Source organism: Hyperolius riggenbachi, chromosome 1, assembly GCF_040937935.1.
Source record: "Hyperolius riggenbachi isolate aHypRig1 chromosome 1, aHypRig1.pri, whole genome shotgun sequence".
NCBI lineage: Eukaryota > Metazoa > Chordata > Amphibia > Anura > Hyperoliidae > Hyperolius > Hyperolius riggenbachi.
The window spans coordinates 638,332,305-638,352,670 of NC_090646.1; the positions used below are offsets into that span (position 1 = coordinate 638,332,305).

General features: G+C 46.5%; 1 protein-coding gene across 1 annotated transcript in view; it reads left to right on the forward strand.

The window, feature by feature from the left end:
• Nucleotides 1-309: 309 nt before the first annotated feature.
• The window catches only part of LOC137530260 (phospholipid-transporting ATPase IC-like), a 173,726-nt gene continuing 153,669 nt past the window's right edge, over nucleotides 310-20,366 (forward strand). Inside the window, exon 1 of the mRNA XM_068251295.1 lies at nucleotides 310-615. The gene's annotated coding sequence lies outside the window, so the exon portion shown is untranslated. The remainder of the gene's footprint in view (nucleotides 616-20,366) is intronic.

Here is a 20,366-nt window from a genome sequence, read left to right on the forward strand (position 1 = left end):
TGCTATAGTCAGCCATACTTCACTGATAACTCTTATCTGCCCTCTGCAGGTCCTCAATGCTGGAAATCCCAGCCTGGCAGCTGATGCCAGTGCAGAGATAGGTGAATGAATGAGAGATCTCGCCACATGAGGGTCCCCTATATACACCCATCCTACTGTCCCCATTTGCCGCCCTACAGTTCTTATTTGTCTTCTTTTTATTTGACTGAGTAACCTGAGCACATTCAAATAAGCAGCAGCAGCAGCAGGAGGAGGTGGTGGAGGAGAGTAGGAAGGGCTGTAGTGGAGGAGGTCAGGAGGAGGAGGTGGTGGAAGAGGAGAAGGAGGAGGGGTAACTCACCATCACCGAGGACCCTGCGACCCTTCCCTACACACCTGAGGTCACGTGACCCGGGACCCTCCCTGCAGCCCCCAGTACAGCAGGCGAGCGGAGTGGCTGCCCGGGAGAGGAGAGGAGGGGAGAGAAAAGTTGACAAACTAGTTGGGCGAGTGTGTGACACGGCGGGGAGGATGGACTGACTGCACGCTGAGCGGATCCGGGATTTGGGACTGGCTCAGGACCGTGTAGAGCTGCGATCAGGGCGAGGAGGGGGAGCTGAGCCCAGCCAGGGTCAGGTAAGCCCGCTGTGATCACCTGTGTGATGGATCGACTGATCAACTTGACTTGTGTTGTGATCATCCAACAACTCTGGCAACTTTGTGTCTCATACAATTCAGGCTGTGTGTTCTGATCGACTCATCTGTGTTGTGATCATCCAATACCTCTGGCAACTTTATGTCTGTCTCATGCAATTCAGGCTGTGTGTGTTCTGATCGACTCATCTGTGTTGTGATCATCCAATACCTCTGGCAACTTTGTCTGTCTCATACAATTCAGGCTGTGTGTGTTCTGATCGACTCATCTGTGTTGTGATCATCCAAAACCTCTGGCAACTTTATGTCTGTCTCATGCAATTCAGGCTGTGTGTGTTCTGATCGACTCATCTGTGTTGTGATCATCCAATACCTCTGGCAACTTTATGTCTGTCTCATGCAATTCAGGCTGTGTGTGTTCTGATCGACTCATCTGTGTTGTGATCATCCAATATCTCTGGCAACTCTGTGTCTGTTTTGATACAATTCAGGCTGTCTGTATGTGTTCTGATCGACTGCCTGCGGTCGTCCGAAAATCTGCGATCCTTGATGGTTATCGATGAGTGAACGGCACAATGACGCTGTCCAGAGCAAAAGCAAGAAAACATTTTGAACAGATCGATCATTTGCCATTGTGCGGTACGAACGATTAACAGTGCTGTCATCAACCGCTGTCGGGACATTATTTTAAAATAATTATCGTCTATCATTTGTTCCCGATGACCGCAGTCGCATGTGTGTACAGAACATACAGCCTGAATTGTAACAGGTCATCCCTACCTGTATTGTGATCCAACAACTTGAGCTTCTCTGTGTGTATTTATTCTGAGTTGACTTTACCAGGGTTATAGTGATCCAACTCTGCCTGTGTTGTGTGTTCCATGGACAGCTGGATAGTATACTGGTTAAAGCGGAGCTGTAGATACATTTTAAACACACTGTTTCACTTACCTGGCGCTTCTGCAAGCCCCCAGCAGCCGTCGTGTCCCGCGCCAGTCCTCCACGAGCCTCCATTCTCCCGCCGCCAGCTACGTTCGGTTGCACGGCTCTGGCCACGCTTATCCTTTCTATGCGTTCCAGTCCGCAATAGTGCTATTATAGCGGGGAAAGCGAAGAAAAGATACGCGTGGCAAGGCTGCGCTGGCGTCGACTTACAAGTCGAGGAACAGAACAGAGCGGCGGGGGGAGAACAGAGGCTCGTGGAGGACCGGCGTGGGACAGGACAGCTGCTGGGGGCTTGTAGAAGCCCCAGGTAAGTGAAACCGTTTGTTTAAAATAAATCTACAGTTCCACTTTAAGGCTGTTGCCTTTGATGTGGGATTTGAGCCTTTGGCTAGGGTTCAAATCCTTGCTCAAGCCAGTATGCAAAACAGTAAAGAATCTTTGGGAAAGGCTCCCCAATGCTCCTGGTCACTCCTGGAGTTCCAGCAGCCCTGAAGCACTTCGAGTCTGCCAGGAGAAAAGCGTGATATAAATGTTGTCTTTTCTTCTTCTGATCCAGTCACTCTGCTGCCAGTTTATTGTCGTTATCCAACAACTCAGACTAACTTGAAGTCATTCTGATAGATATAGTATGCCAGGGGTATATGTTTAGATACAACTCAGGCTGGGTTGTGGGTTCTGAATCGCAACAACCCTGTCTGGCCTGTGTGTCTTGATCCTACAGGTCTGGTTGGCTGAGGATAGATAGATTGCAGGCGTGACATATTTTGGTCACACTCAGCTTGCAATATGTTTCAGGATGACTACGTTTTCATTAATGACAATAGTTACATTTGCATTGTGGTTTTCTCCCGTCGGACACAAAGCGATTGCAAGCTGCAGTCGATAAGGGTTCAAAAGGCCAGCCTAGAGCATTAAAGGACAACTGAAGTGAGAAGAATATGAAGGCTGCCATATTTATTTCCTTTTAAACAATGCTAGTTGCCAGTCCTGCTGATCTATTTGGCTGCATTAGTGTCTGAATCATGCCAGAAACAAGCATGCAGCTAATCTTGTCAGATCTGACAATAATGTTGGAAACACCTGATCTGCTGCATGCTTGTTCAAGGTCTATGGTTTAAAGTGTACCTGAGACGGAGCCCTTTAAAAAATGTATACATACCTGGGGCTTCCTCCAACCATCAACCCACCCCACCTGGCCTGATCGCTGCCTCATTGTCCTCAGTCGCCTTCTGCTTTGCCGGCAATTGGCCCCGAAAAATCCTCCAGTCTGCGCATGTGCTCTCCCCCCGTCTCGTTCCTGTCGCCAGGAACTTACTGCACAGCACTACTGCGCAGGCGCAGAACATTCCAGGTGAAGTGAGCAAAGCTGGAGCGCACGGCCAGGCTGCGCATGCACAGTTGGCGCTGGACCGGAGGACTTTCCGGTACCAATAGCGGAAGAATGGTGAGTCAGGAGAGGACGGTGATGGAGCGATCAGGCTGGAGGGGGCAGAAGGAAGCCCCAGGTTTGTACATTTTATTGCTGTGACACCATCTCGGGGTCACTTTAAGTAGGCTGAGGATCAGCAGGACTGCCAGGCAACTGGTATTGCTTAAAGGGATACTGGGGGTCGGGGGAAAATGAGATGAACTTACCCGGGGCTTCTAATGGTCCCCCACAGACATCCTGTGCCTGCGCAGCCACTCACCGATGCTCCGGCCCCACCTCTGGTAAACTTCTGGAATTTCAGACTTTAAAGTCTGAAAACCACTGCGCCTGCACGCCTGTGTCCTCACTTCCGCTGATGTCACCAGGAGCGTACTGCGCGGGCCCAGTATGGTCTGTGCCTGCACCGTACGCTCCTGGTGACATCAGGGGGATCGAGGACACGGCAACGCAAGCACAGTGGTTTTCAGACTTTAAAGTCTGAAATTTCAGAAGTGATCCGGGGGCGGGCCGGAGCATCGGTGAGTGGCTGCGCGAGCACAGGATGCCTGCGGGGGACCATTAGAAGCTCCAAGTAAGTTCAACTCATTTTCCCCTGACCCCCCTACAGTATCCCTTTAAAAAGAAATAGATATGGAAGCCTCCATATCCCTCTCGCTTTAGTTGCCCTTTAAGCCTCGTACACATGTACAAGACATGTCACCCAGCAGGAAATTGAGACTGGATCCCACGGGTGACATTGCAGGGCCATGGTTGTACAGATGTGTCGCTAGCCAGACGACAACGTGTTCTGTTGCTATGTGGAGTGGGCGGAGGGCCGGCATAACGGTGCTGGTGAGCCAGTTGAGTGGGGAGAACGATGCTCTTGGCCATCGCGAGCGTCCAAGGGCAGTTGGGGGGCTGCTGTACACACACTGTGTATTCTTGGTGGAGGTGGTTGTGTTGGCCATATGTACTGGGCTTTTAGGTCCATACACACGCAATACAAAAGTTGACGCAAACAACCAACATCGTGTAAACAACTTTGCTGGTGACCAAGTCAACTACGCCCACATTACACATATTGCATACGACCAACTCACTAAATACGGAAGTGTAATTTTTGCACGATATGGGAAAATTTAGTAGAACAATGTAGTTTAAACGACCTAGACGTGGCTGACTGCACAATATCCGGCCATGCCCAGCAGAGCTGATCTACCGCAGGGATCAGGAAAAATGCCCGATATTAGTCACTTGGCTGTTTTTTTTAACATGATTGTCGTCCAATATGGCGAAATCTGACGTTCATCTGGCATTTCAAATGACTTTTTGTTGAGCGTATGTATGGGGTTTAGAGGGTCTTGCCTAAGGACTCCTTGTCGAATAGGTAACTAGCTGCCGCCAGGATTCAAACTCTGGTCATAGTTTAGCCTGTGAGTGGTTTCTGGGTCTGTCTGTACACATGTTGCGGTCTCTAATGTGCTGTTTGACATTCATTGTTAATCATTGCTGCAGATATTCTGTCGGTTTCCTCGTGTATTGTGTGTGTCGGGCGGTAGGACAGCAGTTGATGGCCCTGTGGAGCATGTCGGGGTGGTTGGTAATAAGTTGGAAATTCCTCAGCTCAGTTTCTGATGTTATCAAATTCATTGTTTTAATTCAGCGCTCCTCTGTGATGTGCTCTGCCCTGTGTGGATTCGTTAAAGGAACAGTGTAGCGTTTTCATTTTGCGTACGCTGCGTATAAGATCAAATCTAGCTTTTGCGCAGGTGTTGCATGAACCTAAGGTGGCATAATATAATCCTAATTGGACCCAGAGGCATGTTGTGTGTACAGTGACATGCCTCTGGGTCACTGTACTGCCGCTGCCACCCCACGCCCCCCGCTGAACCTCCTTTAAAAGATCACCAGCCTAGCGCGACAATCTGCTTGTCGTGTCGCTAGCTGGCTTCATTTATGTGAGGCTGTCAGTCAGCCTCGTAACATCTCCCCCTCGATAACGTGCTTCCCCCCGCCGCTCTCCGCCTCTGTTTTGCTTCCTCCAATAGAAAGGCAAGCCGCAACCCAGGAAGTACTCCTAGGACTATAATATGCCTATAATATAGAAGCCGTAACCAAGAATTGAACTTCATCCCAATCAGTAGCTGATACCCCCTTTTACATGAGAAATCTATTCCTTTTCACAAACGGGTCATCGCCTGGTATTGTGGTGAAACCCCTCCCACAGGAAACTGTGAGGACCATGGTCCTGGCAGTTGCCTGTCTGTGAACCTCGTTGCATTGTGGTAAATAGCTGTTTACAGCAGTTTTTAACTGCCAAAAAAGCAAGAAGCATCTCCTTCCAGTGACATCACCTGCCAGGCCAGCAGTAAAAATGTTACCATGTGATAAATGTCAGAATGTAAATGAGGGAGAGGAAAGCTTTTACAATGGGCAAACACTGACTAAATCATTTATACATAATTATTGTAAAACTAGTAGCCCTAAGCCTGTTTAAAAACAAGCTCTAGATCTGTGTTTCTGGACGCACGTGCACACGTCACCACGTGCGACCTTGCACATCCGGCCACCTGCTCACCCGCAGAACATCCGGCCACCTGCTCACCCGCAGAACATCCGGCCACCTGCTCACCCGCAGAACATCCGGCCACCTGCTCACCCGCAGAACGTCCGGCCGCCTGCTCACCCGCCGCACGTCCGGCCGCCTGCTCACCCGCCGCACGTCCGGCCGCCTGCTCACCCGCCGCACGTCCGGCCGCCTGCTCACCCGCCGCACGTCCGGCCGCCTGCTCACCCGCCGCACGTCCGGCCGCCTGCTCACCCGCCGCACGTCCGGCCCCCCGCTCACACGCCCACCTGGCTCCCTGGCCCCGTCCCCGTCCTCCTGTCTGTGAGGCTGGGTCCGAAAGCAGTAGCAAAAAGTACGGACCCAGCTACACATAGACAGCACACGCAGTGACACAGGGGTTTTATTATATAGGATGAAGCACATTTTTTATTACATTTTCACTGGAGTTCCTCTTTAAGGTGACCATATATGCGTATATCAAAAAAACTTGCGTATATATGCGTATATCAAAAAAATTGTGCTATTTAATACAGATATTTTTACTATGGCTACACCTAACCCTACTCTCACAAAGAGCCCTCCCCCAGACACCTAACCCCTTGCACAAACTACCTGACACCTAACCTCCCCAGCACAAACTACCTACCTGATCGACTGCAGGACCAAGCAACTACACAACTTGTATTTTCCGCGCACCAACAAACTGAACGACTAACTCATTTGCATACTGCGCATGCAAACGGAATGATGGACTGCACGATATGACCACATTTTAAAAATAGTACAAGTCATTCAAACGACTTGTACACATGCGACCAACTGCATTTCACCAGCCCAGCAGTTTTGTGAGTAGATTTGACCAGGGGCGTTTCTAGCCTTTTTTCACCCCCCACACCAATTAAAAAATCCACACACTTGAGCAGGGGTCCCCAAACGTTTTTGGTGGAGGGCCGGGTTAACATACTTCAGACTCCTGGGGGGCCGGAGTATACATAAAATGATGTAGAAGTCTTTGCGGGCCAGACAGTGAAGCATACCCAGATGACAGCCTGCAGTCCAATTGGACAGCAGTGTCACCTGATGTGGAATTTGATTGGAAGCCAGTGAATTACTGCTTTCTGGCTTCCATGTGGATGGCTGGTGCCAGCACTGCTATTCTATATGCGGACCACCAATATTTAAAGATGTAGCTGACCGCATCTATAAGTAATACATTTTCTATGTGGGGGGCCGGTAAAAAAGCCTCAGGGGGCCACATTCGGCCCGCGGGCCTTAGTTTGAGGACCACTGCACTAGAGAATATAGACCATTTGCCGTACAGGATGGATGCTAAATACATCAACCTGCCAAACTGGTCGCATTTCCTTGCACACCCACTTCCTGCACTAGCCCAGCCCAGTGTATAAAGGCAGAGAATAGTGCAGCAGAAGCTGTGCTCTCACCTGTCCGCTGGAGTCCAGTGCTGTGCTTCTGCCTGCTCACCACTTGGATACATTCAAAAAGGGCATCTGGAAAAAAGGGCGCCCGGTAACGGCCATAGTAAAATATAACTTTTTTTTAAATACAGATATTTTACTTTAAAACGTAAAATATCGATGAAATCCCTGAGCAGTCACATCCTTTTCTCAGACAGGTGGCTGGGATAACCAAAGTTCCAGGCTGAGGTTGCCAGGAGGACAGTAATAGCAGAGCACCGGCTGTAGAGTGATGGAAGATGGCCTGAGGTATAATGCTACGAAATACCAGACTCCGTCCCTGCAGCTGATGGTGATTGTGTGCGGCCATACACTGTGAGTGTACCGACTGGCTGCACTGTGTCTCTGCTCTGCTGTTGCAGCTGGGAGGTAACGGAGGAGACCCCTGCCCGGAGCAGGAAAGAAGTGGAGTAAATGGGTGCCGCAGAATAGCCGCGATGCCCGATATATAGCGGGAGGCCAAATTTCCACTGTGGCGCCCAAAGACTGCTATTTTGCATTGGCGCCTATTTAGTACACTTGCTGCATGTGCCCTTTTCTCTGCAAGTATTGGATTACACGCTACATGAGGAGAGCCAGCACTAGAGGGAGCAGAAAATGGACAGGATGCCATATGGCAAACACAAATTGTGAATAGATTTCCCTTCCATTGAGACCAGGGCCGGATTTACCATAAGGCACTGTAGGCACGTGCCTACAGGCGCCTGATGATGGAAAGGCAGCTGACACCCTCCCTTAACACCTCCCTCCTTTCCAATGCAAAGTCCCAAGCAGAGCGTAAATGTAACGCTACTCACCCAGGTCTCGGAATTCCACTGACAAGATCTCCCTTTAATTGGGTGCACCTCTAGCTACCTAATATTGATCTACATCAGCGGGAGCGAGGACACGGCAATGCAGGCGGAGTAGTTTTCTGACTTTAAAGTCAGAAATTCCAGAAGTGAACTGGAGGCGGGGCCGGAGCATCGGTGAGTGGCTGCGCGGGCACAGGATGTCTGCGGGGGACCATTAGAAGCCCCGGGTAACTTCAACTCATTTTCCCCCGACCCCCCTACAGTATCCCTTTAATGTAGAAACTATGTGGTCTGGGCGCTCCACCCTTACCCTTTTCCTTCTTACCCTTTCAATGTGTGTTGGTTGTAACCAAGGAAGTACCTCAGGGGATCGCTATACACGTGGGGGGTATCACCTCCCTAAAGTAAATAGTTGGAAGTGTGTACAGCGCTCACTCTGTGCACTTCAATTCAGGAGCTATATCACAGTGTTTGCATCTAATGCTAGAAAACAGTCAAAAACCAGTAATATAGAACATGAAAAAAATATATATATATATATGACAAAGAGTCTCTAAGACTTGAGAAACAGTTCAATAGGCAATCAACCATCAGTGTCCACACCCTAGGATCGATGTAGTGCACTCCCAACACAGTCAACACAGTATATGCTTCCCGACGCTGCCGTACTGATTAGTATGCAGTAATACTCTCACCGATGTTTAGAGGCTGGTACCAGTGCTGCCAGCAATCAAGCTTGTTTGAAATACCCCGCAGTTCCAGTGACCTTCTTCCTGCAGATAGCTCAGAGAAATGGAGGGGGAGGGGAACAGGGGGTGTACATAGCGTAAACCAGTTTGGATACCAAAATATCAACAATCCCTCCACCAGTGCTATGAAACCAGTGCTGTTAACGTTCACATGGCACCCTTTGAGGACTCAGTGTGTCTGCATGCAGCCCGTGGCACCATGAGAGACTATAAATGCGCTCACCAGATTCCTATGCTGACCCTTTAAAGACCAGCTGTAGCGCTTGTGATGCCTGCTGCTGCTTGATTCACCCTCGTGCCTTGGCTGTATTCCTTAAAGACTCTCTCCGATCATCGACTTTGCACTGCAGATCCGGCGACTGCTGCAGCTCGAGTCCTCGCAAAGATACCCTGCAAGCCTTGCAGGGTATCTTTGCGAGGACTCGAGCTGCAGCAGTCGCCGGATCTGCAGTGCAAAGTCGATGATCGGAGAGAGTCTTTAAGGAATACAGCCAAGGCACGAGGGTGAATCAAGCAGCAGCAGGCATCACAAGCGCTACAGCTGGTCTTTAAAGGGTCAGCATAGGAATCTGGTGAGCGCATTTATAGTCTCTCATGGTGCCACGGGCTGCATGCAGACACACTGAGTCCTCAAAGGGTGCCATGTGAACGTTAACAGCACTGGTTTCATAGCACTGGTGGAGGGATTGTTGATATTTTGGTATCCAAACTGGTTTACGCTATGTACACCCCCTGTTCCCCTCCCCCTCCATTTCTCTGAGCTATCTGCAGGAAGAAGGTCACTGGAACTGCGGGGTATTTCAAACAAGCTTGATTGCTGGCAGCACTGGTACCAGCCTCTAAACATCGGTGAGAGTATTACTGCATACTAATCAGTACGGCAGCGTCGGGAAGCATATACTGTGTTGACTGTGTTGGGAGTGCACTACATCGATCCTAGGGTGTGGACACTGATGGTTGATTGCCTATTGAACTGTTTCTCAAGTCTTAGAGACTCTTTGTCATATATATATATATATATTTTTCATGTTCTATATTACTGGTTTTTGACTGTTTTCTAGCATTAGATGCAAACACTGTGATATAGCTCCTGAATTGAAGTGCACAGAGTGAGCGCTGTACACACTTCCAACTAGTATCCCTTTAATATTGAGGATACCTCTGGCTACCTAATACTAAGGGGCACCTGTAGCTACCTATGATGGGCCAGCCAGCACATCTGTAGTGTGAATCCGTGAGGGCTTGTAGGTTCATGGAGGGCGGAGTCTAGAGCGCCAGGTCATCTGTGGCTATAGGCTCCTGTGAGGTAAATCCGGGATTGATTGAGACCATTTTTTTTTTTTTTTTTTTTTTTTTTTTTAAGATTTTTGTCCGACCCATCGTTTGTTGTTCCTTTCTGGTGATTGTGGTCTGGCGCTTGTTAAATCATTAACAGTGAGAAGAGAATTCCCCAAATGTGCGTATTGCCTTCACCCAGTAGGAGGTGGGGGCTAGCAAAGCCACTAGCCACTGAACAATTAGTAGACCAGTAAAAAGTTGACTCAGTGCCTAATTGATCAGTCTAACTGATAGGAGGCCAGAGGCTTTGATTTGCCATTTGCTTTCTCTTCCCAAGCAGAGGAGATACTGTAACTATATAAAATGAATCCTGCTAGAACACTGTAGGCAGGTGTGAATGGTGGGATGGACGCACACAGGGGCAGACCTACCATGGAGCCACCTCAATCATGTGATTCAGGTGGCAAAATCTAGGAGGCGGCTTTTGGGCGACCTGGCATCAGCCTCCTCTCCGCTGTCCTGCCTTCCGGGCACACACTACTCTCCTTATCCACACATCCTCAAATCCCTATCCTCATTTGACCAGTGACACCTGCCGCCCTTTCCTAGGACATAAGCAGGTGAGATGTCCATATATGCATCTTATCGAGGCATGCTACGGTAAAACCCTATCACTGATGAGAGATCACCATGGCCAGTCAAATGGGAAGCTTTGGCTCGGCCAACTAAAGCCACCCACTGCTCCTTTTGCTAACTGGTGCCTATGGTTTTGCAGGTGGGACCACGGCACCGTCATTGGGCCAATCGCTGCACTTGGTTAATAGTTGTGACATTTGACACCCTGCAAAGTTTGGTTCAGGCAGCAGAAAGTTTAGAACCGGCCTTGGCTGCACAGACCATACATGGTGAGCCTGACCACCCTCTGTGCTAGCAGTGAGCACATGGCTTTGTGCCGGAGGAAAGATTAGTGGTAGTACAAGGCTTCCCAGCTCCCATCTCCCTTCCAGCGGTTTCTGTTTGGGATTCCAAAAATGTGAGACTGTCACCCAGTCTGGCCAATCACGGCTCACAGCTGGATGTGATGCGTCAGCACACGTCATTGGCCACCTTAATCTCGCGGGTGAATCTCGTGAGTGATCTCGCCTAGACAGGTTCTGCCTGATTAAAGACAATACACCTTCTTCCCTGTCTTTAATGATGTCAGTAAAGATTCCCAGCTTCCTGTGAGCCTGGAGCCCAGGCACAAGACTGGAAATGGAATACTGTGACCGAGAGCTTCTATTTTTAGCAAGTTATTCTATTACTCAGTGATAACACACACCTTAATCATCGTTATCATCTATTTATATAAACATTGACATTTTCTGCAGTCCTTTAAAGATTACATAGTCATGTCACTCATTTTCCCCAAAGGTGCCCACTAATGATACAATCTTGATTGTACAACCTTGCCACTTCTATGTAACATGAGCGACTGCCTAAAGTATCATCCAAAGTGTATTTACTCAGTTTACCCTTCTATAAAGAGATGGACTAGTCCAAAACCCGTCGCTTCTGTCAGATTTCTACAACCTTCTGTAAGTGACAGCAACATAGGAGAAAAGTCATTTATGGCTCATTTTAGTCTGGAAAAAATGTACTTCTTATTTGTATACGTTTGCACATATTTTAAATTTTACAGTTTTTCACTGTAGTGCCCCTTTAAGTTGCATGTGTGTATAAGCCTTTATATTCACACTATGCAATTTCCCGTGACATTTTGGGTTGAATCGATTATTTCCGACATATCCGATCTGATTTCAGATTGTTTTTCTGATTGATTTTTCCGATCACTTCTATACAAAATCGATCAGAAAATTGATCGGAGAAATGATCAAGAAGGTGGCCCAAACTGTTTTCTGACGAGAAATTGCATGGTGTGTACAGAGGCATTAGAGGGGCCCACAATTTAATCCTTACTATAGTTGCAAGATGTGTATACAGGCACAATGGTTATTGCCCAGAGGGATAGTGACTCGATCGTTCGGGAGCTGAGCACTGATGATGTCACGTACTGTCTTTGTGGTAAAGGAAGGAGGAATGACTATGTGGGATCGGCTGGGAGAACAATACACTGGAGATTGGGGGGCGAGGAATCCCAACGTGTATGGGGCTAACGGAAGAGTGGCAGAATTGGAAGATGGACGGGCACCGCGACGCAGGACAGGCAATGTATAAATCACACATTACATGCATATTTATACATTGCAGGAGCAGCATCGGGGGTTTCATCGCGTTCGTCCTAATATCGCTCACTGTTACTGTTGCGCACCTGACCGACCTCGACGGCCGTCATCTTGCAGCATGTCCGATTGACATGCTCGCCCCGAAATTGGTTTCATCTTCGATCATGCAAGCATTTGGCGGCACTGATTGTCATCCAATTCAATAATTATCGAATTGGATGGTCGATTAGCCACCAAGTAACCTGATGTACAGGTCCTTCTCAAAAAATTAGCATATTGTGATAAAGTTCATTATTTTCTGTAATGTACTGATAAACATTAGACTTTCATATATTTTAGATTCATTACACACAACTGAAGTAGTTCAAGCCTTTTATTGTTTTAATATTGATGATTTTGGCATACAGCTCATGAAAACCCCAAATTCCTATCTCAAAAAATTAGCATATCATGAAAAGGTTCTCTAAACGAGCTATTAACCTAATCATCTGAATCAACTAATTAACTCTAAACACCTGCAAAAAATTCCTGAAGCTTTTAAAACTCCCAGCCTGGATCATTACTCAAAATCGCAATCATGGGTAAGACTGCCGACCTGATTGCTGTCCAGAAGGCCATCATTGACACCCTCAAGCAAGAGGGTAAGACACGGAAAGAAATTTCTGAACGAATAGGCTGTTCCCAGAGTGCTGTATCAATGCACCTCAGTGGGAAGTTTATTGGAAGCAAAAAGTGTGGCAGAAAACGCTGCACAACGAGAAGAGGTGACCGGACCCTGAGGAAGATTATAGAGATGGACCGATTCCAGACTTTGGGGGACCTGCGGAAGCAGTGGACTGAGTCTGGAGTAGAAACATCCTGAGCCACCATGTACAGGCGTGTGCAGGAAATGGGCTACAGGTGCCGCATTCCCCAGGTCAAGCCACTTTTGAACCAGAAACAGCAGCAGAGGCGCCTGACCTGGGCTACAGAGAAGCAGCACTGGATTGTTGCTCAGTGGTCCAAAGTACTTTTTTCGGATGAAAGCAACGTTTGCATGTCATTCGGAAATCAAGGTGCCAGAGTCTGGAGGAAGACTGGGGAGAGGGAAATGCCAAAATGCCTTAAGTCCAGTGTCAAGTACAGGTCAGGCGCTTCTGCCGCTGCTTCTAGTTCAAAAGTGGCTTGACCTGGGGAATGCGGCACCTGTAGCCCATTTCCTGCACATGCCTATACACGGTGGCTCTGGATGTTTCTACTCCAGACTCAGTCCACTGCTTCCGCAGGTCCCCCCAAGGTCTGGAATCGGTCCTTCTCCACAATCTTCCTCAGGGTCCGGTCACCTCTTCTCGTTGTGCAGCGTTTTCTGCCACACTTTTTCCTTCCCACAGACTTCCCACTGAGGTGCCTTGATACAGCACTCTGGGAACAGCCTATTCGTTCAGAAATTTCTTTGTGTGTCTTACCCTCTTGCTTGAGGGTGTCAATGATGGCCTTCTGAACAGCAGTCAGGTCGGCAGTCTTACCCATGATTGCGATTTTGAATAATGAACCAGGCTGGGAGTTTTTAAAAGCCTCAGGAATCTTTTGCAGGTGTTTAGAGTTAATTAGTTGATTCATATGATTAGGTTAATAGCTCGTTTAGAGAACCTTTTCATGATATGAATATATCATTTGAGATAGGAATTTTGGGTTTTCATGAACTGTATGCCAAAATTATCAATATTAAAACAATATAAGGCTTTGAACTACTTCAGTTGTGTGTAATGAATCTAAAATATATGAAAGTCTAAAGTTTATCAGTACATTACAGAAAATAATGAACTTTATCACAATATGCACATTTTTTTAGAATGGCCTTCTAAAATGTTACTACTGGTGCTAATGGATTCCCTTAGGGCAGGGGTGTCAAACTCAAATACAAAGTGGGCCAAAATTGAACACTGGGACCAAGTCGTGGGCCAACCTTAAAGTACAGTAGCCACCTCCCTCCCTTATAAAATTCCCTGGTGTCTAATGCCCCTCCCCTCCAACCCCTATACATTTCCCTGGTGTCTAGTGGTCCTCCTCCCTTACCTATACAGTTCCCTCCTGAATAGTGCTCCCCATCCTCCCCTATACCGTTCCCTGCTGTTCTAGGGCTTCACCTCCAATATAGCTTCCCTGGTGGTCTAGAGTGGGCCAAAAATAATAAAAAATAGGGAAACCGCTTAGGGGCCAAATTTAATGGCTCTGAGGGTCAGATTTGGCCTGTGGGCTGGAGTTTGACACGTATGCCTTAGGGCCTGCTTCCACTACACGCAGATTCTGGATGCAGTAAAACTGACTCCAATCTTATGATGACGATTTCTGCATCGTGCATCAGTTTTCCCATGCAATGAAAACGTTTAGTGGAAACAGGCCCACGGGCATTCATTGGAGTCAGTTTTTCTGCATCCAGAATCCGCGTGTAGTGGAAACGGGCCCTTTGTCCTCTCTGGTTGTAGATTGCCTCTCTTCACTCCTTATTATCCCTGCGCAGAGTGTTATCAGCACTTCAGCAAATGCTAATATTGTTGGTTGGTACAATGATGTATTGAATGACAGTATACAGTGCTGAGGTCCACATTATTCCTGGATACTCTATAAAACCACATCCACAGGCTAGATTAAAACTGTTGCATACAAACATTTTCAAACAAACGACATCTGTGAACAAGTCTAACATGAGTTGGCTGTATATGGTTGTCTGCAAAACTGCATTGATTCTGATCAGGTTTGACATTGGTTGGGTTTTCAGCCCTCTGATATGTGTGATACATTTACAATGGTTTAAATATTGGCCAGGGCACTATCTGCAGAGTTTGTATGCTCCGTCTCTCCGTGGCTTTCCTCCAGGTGCTCCGGTTTCCTCCCAAAAATAACAAATTGGGTAATTGGCTTTCCATATTTTTTTTTTTTCCTAGACTGGGAAGCCCCATGCACATGCTCAACAGCAGTCTTTTGTGCAGCACAATTGTTATGCTGGGCATACACGGCTCGTTTTTACCGCTCGATTCTCCTGTTTGATCGTTTCGCCGATCGATTCAGCAGTCGATTCACTTATCTTCTGCTCATTTTTCTTATCTTTTTCCATTCACTTCTATCAGGAATCGAGCGGCGAAACGATCGGGCGGGAGATCGGACGTGTCGGAAATTATCGAGCCATCTAAATGGCTCAACAACGAACCGTGTATTCCCAGAATCAAGCAAATTTTTTTGTGAAACAAGAAAAAAAAAAGTATTTTGCTATCGTTCAAACAGCTGATAAGAAGTCAATTCAACAGTTGGATTGATGTCTTATCAGCTGTTTGAACAATAGCAAAATATTTTTTTTTAGTTGTTTCAAGTGTTTTGCTTGACAATTGTGCTGCATAAAAGACCGCTGTTGAGTGTGTGTGTGTATGGGACCTAATTGGAATGTAGTGACTGAATATGGTTGGGATTAGATTGTGAGTTCCTCTGAGGACAGTCAGTGACATGACTTTGTACTCTGTACAGCGCTGCAGAAGATGTCAGTGCTATATAGACACACAACAATAATCTGGTAGGACATTAGACTGTGGTAGTGAGTAGATTGTGAGCTTCTCTGAGAACATTCAGTAACATGATTATCCGGTTCAGCCTCACAGCTATTTTCACCTTAAGGACTGAAGCAATTTTCCCCTGTCAGCGCTGCTCTCATTCATTCGCTAATAGCTTTATCACTACTCATCACACATAAATTATTTAGATCTTGTTTTTTTCACCACAAATTTGGCTTTTGGAGGGTGACATTTGTTGTTAGTAACTACTAAAATGTCTATGTATTTTAAAGAGAAAAACGAGGGAAAAAATGAAAAAATGCACTATTTCTCCAATTCCAGCCTCTATAGTTTTAAAATGAACAACGCTACTGAACATTTTACCCACACATTTTATCTGCCTATCTGTCGTGGTTATCACAAGATTTAAATTATGTCCCTAGTACATAGTATGGTGACAATATATTATTTGGAAATAAAGGTGCATTTTTTCTATGTTGTGTTTTTTGTTTTCTCATTGCACACTACCAATGATTACAAGCCTTTATTTGAAAAAAAAAACAGTAATACATCCTCATGACATACATATTTAAAAAGCGGAGTCCCTAAGGTAACTATTTAAGTATTCACTTTTCAATTCTGTCACTTTTGGTGTTTTTTACAAGTGTATTAGTTTGGTGCAGAGTATGTGAAAATAACAATTGCATTGCTTTTCATTTCATTTGCTGCTAAAACAAAACCACATCACATATGCCTAATCTCTCAAAGACCTCAAATACTATTCTCTTGCTTGTCCCGGTGAAAATGATACCCTATACACATAATCAGATAGCTTCTTGGCCACGCAATACTCTGTTAACCATGAGCAGCACTAATGCATTTTTCAAGGCCATTTTTTGCAACAAAAGTAATACAGTCATTCTTTGTTCGCAAAGCCCCTGGAGTGTCAAAACATTTGAAACAGGTCACAAATGTCACCATTCTGAAAACTAGAGACCCAGGCCTACTGAGATATACATATTTTGAAACAATTGGACTTCTGCGGTTTAGCTAAAATTGAATCATAACTTGGAAAATGGTATTTTTTTACATCTTTTTTCACTTTGGCACAAAAAAAACAAACACTTAACATAGTTCTTGTCTCTCAAAGACCCCAAATACTATTCTCTTGCTTGTCCCGGTGAAAATGATACCCTATACACATAATCAGATAGCTTCTTGGCCACGCAATACTCTGTTAACCATGAGCAGCACTAATGCATTTTTCAAGGCCATTTTTTGCAACAAAAGTAATACAGTCATTCTTTGTTCGCAAAGCCCCTGGAGTGTCAGAACATTTGAAACAGGTCACAAATGTCACCATTCTGAAAACTAGAGACCCAGGCCTACTGAGATACACATATTTTGAAACAATTGGACTTCTGTGGTTTTGCTAAAATTGAATCATAACTTGGAAAATGATATTTTTTACATATTTTTTTCACTTTGGCACTAGAATAAAATCTGATGACTTAGGCCTCAGTCCTAAAACACACCAACATTTTTTCTACAGCTCATCACGGTTAAAATGATACAACATATGCCTTACTTAGTAACAAATGGTTGGGTGCAGCAATCAGTTATACCCAATGTGCACTATTTTTTTTGCACTAATTGTTGCAGAGCTATTGTTTGTTTGCATATTCCCAGGAGAGATTGGAATCAAACAAAGACCGCACATGACACCATCATAGAAGGCTAACAACCAGGGCTATTCATCAGTAGGTATTTTGTGAGCTACCTTCTCAAAGGAACACTGCAAAAGGAATTCTCACATTGTCCTGGTTATAACAAATCCAAAATGTGGCTAATTTGAATATATCACTTCTCTTCACAGTGATAACAAATACATTGGAACTTACCATTGGATGTCTTGCAGAATTAGAGAAAAGCCAGAGGCCATAAGTCAGGGGTCAAGCAGATCCAAGAGTCAGAAGATGGGAGCAGCAGGGTCCAAAGTTCAATTTTGAACTTTGTTTGTGTTTTCTTTTTCCTCAAAAAATTCAGTTTCCTCCAACACCCCAAAAACATAGGGGTATGCCAAATGTGAGCTCCTTTGAGGGTCTGTAAGTTACATGAATATATAGGAAAGGGGAAAATGCCAGTCATATATGTCCAGGTAAAGAAAAAAAAAACACAAAAAAAAACACAAAAAAAAGGAAAAAAAAGAAATTAGTAATCTGCAAGTGTGTGGTATGCCCTAAAGCACTTGATAACACACAGTGCAGGGGCTGACGGGCAATCTGGGCAAAAATACCGTGACTCACACCGTCTCTTGTGTTTCACACACACTCTGCATCTTCTCAGGGGGGCTTTTTTCACTTCATTGGGGGGAATTAGTTCAGGGAAATGTCTCTCCCTCAGTCTAATTGAGTTCTCCAAATGGATAGGATCCTGTTGTGCAATTTGGCCAGGGGAATACATTAGGGACTTGTGGACTTGAATCTGGAAGTCAAGAAAGGTCATCTGTTGGCTTGTTGGTGTTGTGGCTGTTTTTAGATAGACCACAAATGCATTGTGCATGGTCATCTGCAACAAGAAGAATGTTATTTTTTTGTACCATGCTTTCCTTCTTCTTCTTAATAAATAAGGCGCCAAGACTTGGTCTGATAAGTCCACTGCTCCCATATTTTTATTGTAGGCGACTATGGCCTCTGGCTTTGTACGCTGTTCCGTTCTGGATGTGGCAAGAACTGTGGCCTCAGTGTGGATGGTAGATAGCATCATCACCTCCCGCTTGTCGTGGAACTTTATTGCCAGGAGCTCTTCAGATCTGAGTGCGTAAGACTCTCCTCTGCATAGTTTTTTATTTACTACCTGTGGGGGGAGGCCTTTACGGTTTGCTCTCACCGTCCCACATGCGCCAGTCTGGACTGAGAAGAGGAACTTAAACAGTGGCACACTTGTATAAAAGTTGTCCAAGTAGACGTGGTAGCCTTGGTGGAGAAGTGGATTTAATAGGTCCACCACTATTTTGCCACTGGTGCTAATGTACTCAGGGCACCCAGCTGGCTGCAGAATGGAGTCTTTGCCTTCATAGATTTTAAAAGTGAAGGTATAGCCAGTGCCACTCTCGCATGCCCTATAAATTTTCACCCCACATCTTGCCCTCTTGCTTGGTATGTACTGTTTCATGGAAAGTCTCCCATGAAACGGTACCAGGGATTCGTCCACAGCAATTTCCCGGTGTGGGGTATATACATCCATGAACACTGCACTTAGGTGGGTCAACAGGGGTCTCAACTTAAACAGTCTGTCATGGGAAGGGTTGGTATGTTCCACATCTTGAGAGTTGTCATTCAGGTGGAAAAACTTTGACAACAGCTCAAAACGCTGCCTGGGCATTATTGCTGGATAGAGGGGTGCATTGTGATAAAGGTCCCTGGACCAGTACATTTTTATCTGGGGCTTTGGGTTGATGCTCATGCTGAGCGTGAGGCCTACATAGGCCTTCATTTCGGGCACGTTGGTGGGGTGCCATTTTCTGGTGATATAGTTAGTGGGGTGGTCAGCTAAAAATTGTAGAGCAAATAAATTAGTTTGCTCTACTAAATGCTCCCACATTGCCTCTGTCATGAAAAGCTGGAAAATGTCAATTGGTGCCTGATTGACAATGGGCACTGACACACCAGCGGTGGCTGTGAAGGGTGGGATGTTGGGCGCAGCATAATTAGGGGGTTCCCAGGTGCCATTTAACATATGAAGCGGTACCTCCTGCCTGCGAGGTACCTGTGGCTGCCTACCCTGTCTGCGCCTAGCTCCCCCTGGCGCACTGCTGCTAGCAGCAGCGGGGTTGCCCACGGAGCCCTCTGCTGGGTTGCCCACGGAGCCCTCTGCTGGGCTGCCCACGGAGCCCTCTGCTGGGTTGCCCACGGAGCCCGATGCTGGGTTGCCCACGGAGCCCCCTGCTGTGGACAGTCCTGATGGTCCCTCATCAGCGGACTCAGGACTTGGGTCCCTCCTCAAGCGGCGTGATGGCGGCCCTTCGGACTCTGAAGATTCAGATCCTGAACCAGAGCCGGACGGAGGGAGCCAATCACTACCTGACTCATCCTCGCTGCTGCTCTGCTGGAGGATGGCGGCTGCCTCCTCCACAGAATAGAGCCTCCTCGCCATTTAAAAAGGGATAGATAAAGATGAGAAATATAAAAAGATAGAAAGATTTTTTTTTTTAAAGTGACAGTTTTTTTTTTTTGTTTTTTTTTCTTTTGGGGGAGGGGGGGGGGTGTAGAGGGGGGGTGGAGACAGTAGAGAAGAGGGGGGGGCGGAGGAGAGTAGAGTATAGGTAGTAACAGATAGGAAGAAAAAGATCACAATAGATCAGTAGGTAATAAATGGCCAAGGAGAGGGAGAATCAGGGATTCTGGGCAGTATGGGGTTAAAAATTCAGGGATGGAGGGCAAATTTTATTAAAAGGAATTCCTACCAGCTTATCTGTCAGTCTGTCTCTCAGCTCCTGTCACCACAGAACAGTGATTGATCTGTGTGACAGGAGCTGAGAGACAGAGAGAGGGAAACCTGTTATTTACAAACATTATTAAGAATTCACATTGTTACTGGATGTAACTATGTGAATTCTTTACTTCCTTTGCTCTGATTGGCTCAGAGGAGCGCTGGCTCCTCTTCACCAAACAGCACGGCTTGTAAGCCGTCGGGGACGAGCGCGCACCGCGCGCACCACGCGGCCATGCGCGCGCACACGCGGAAGTGCGCCTGGACGCGGACTCTCG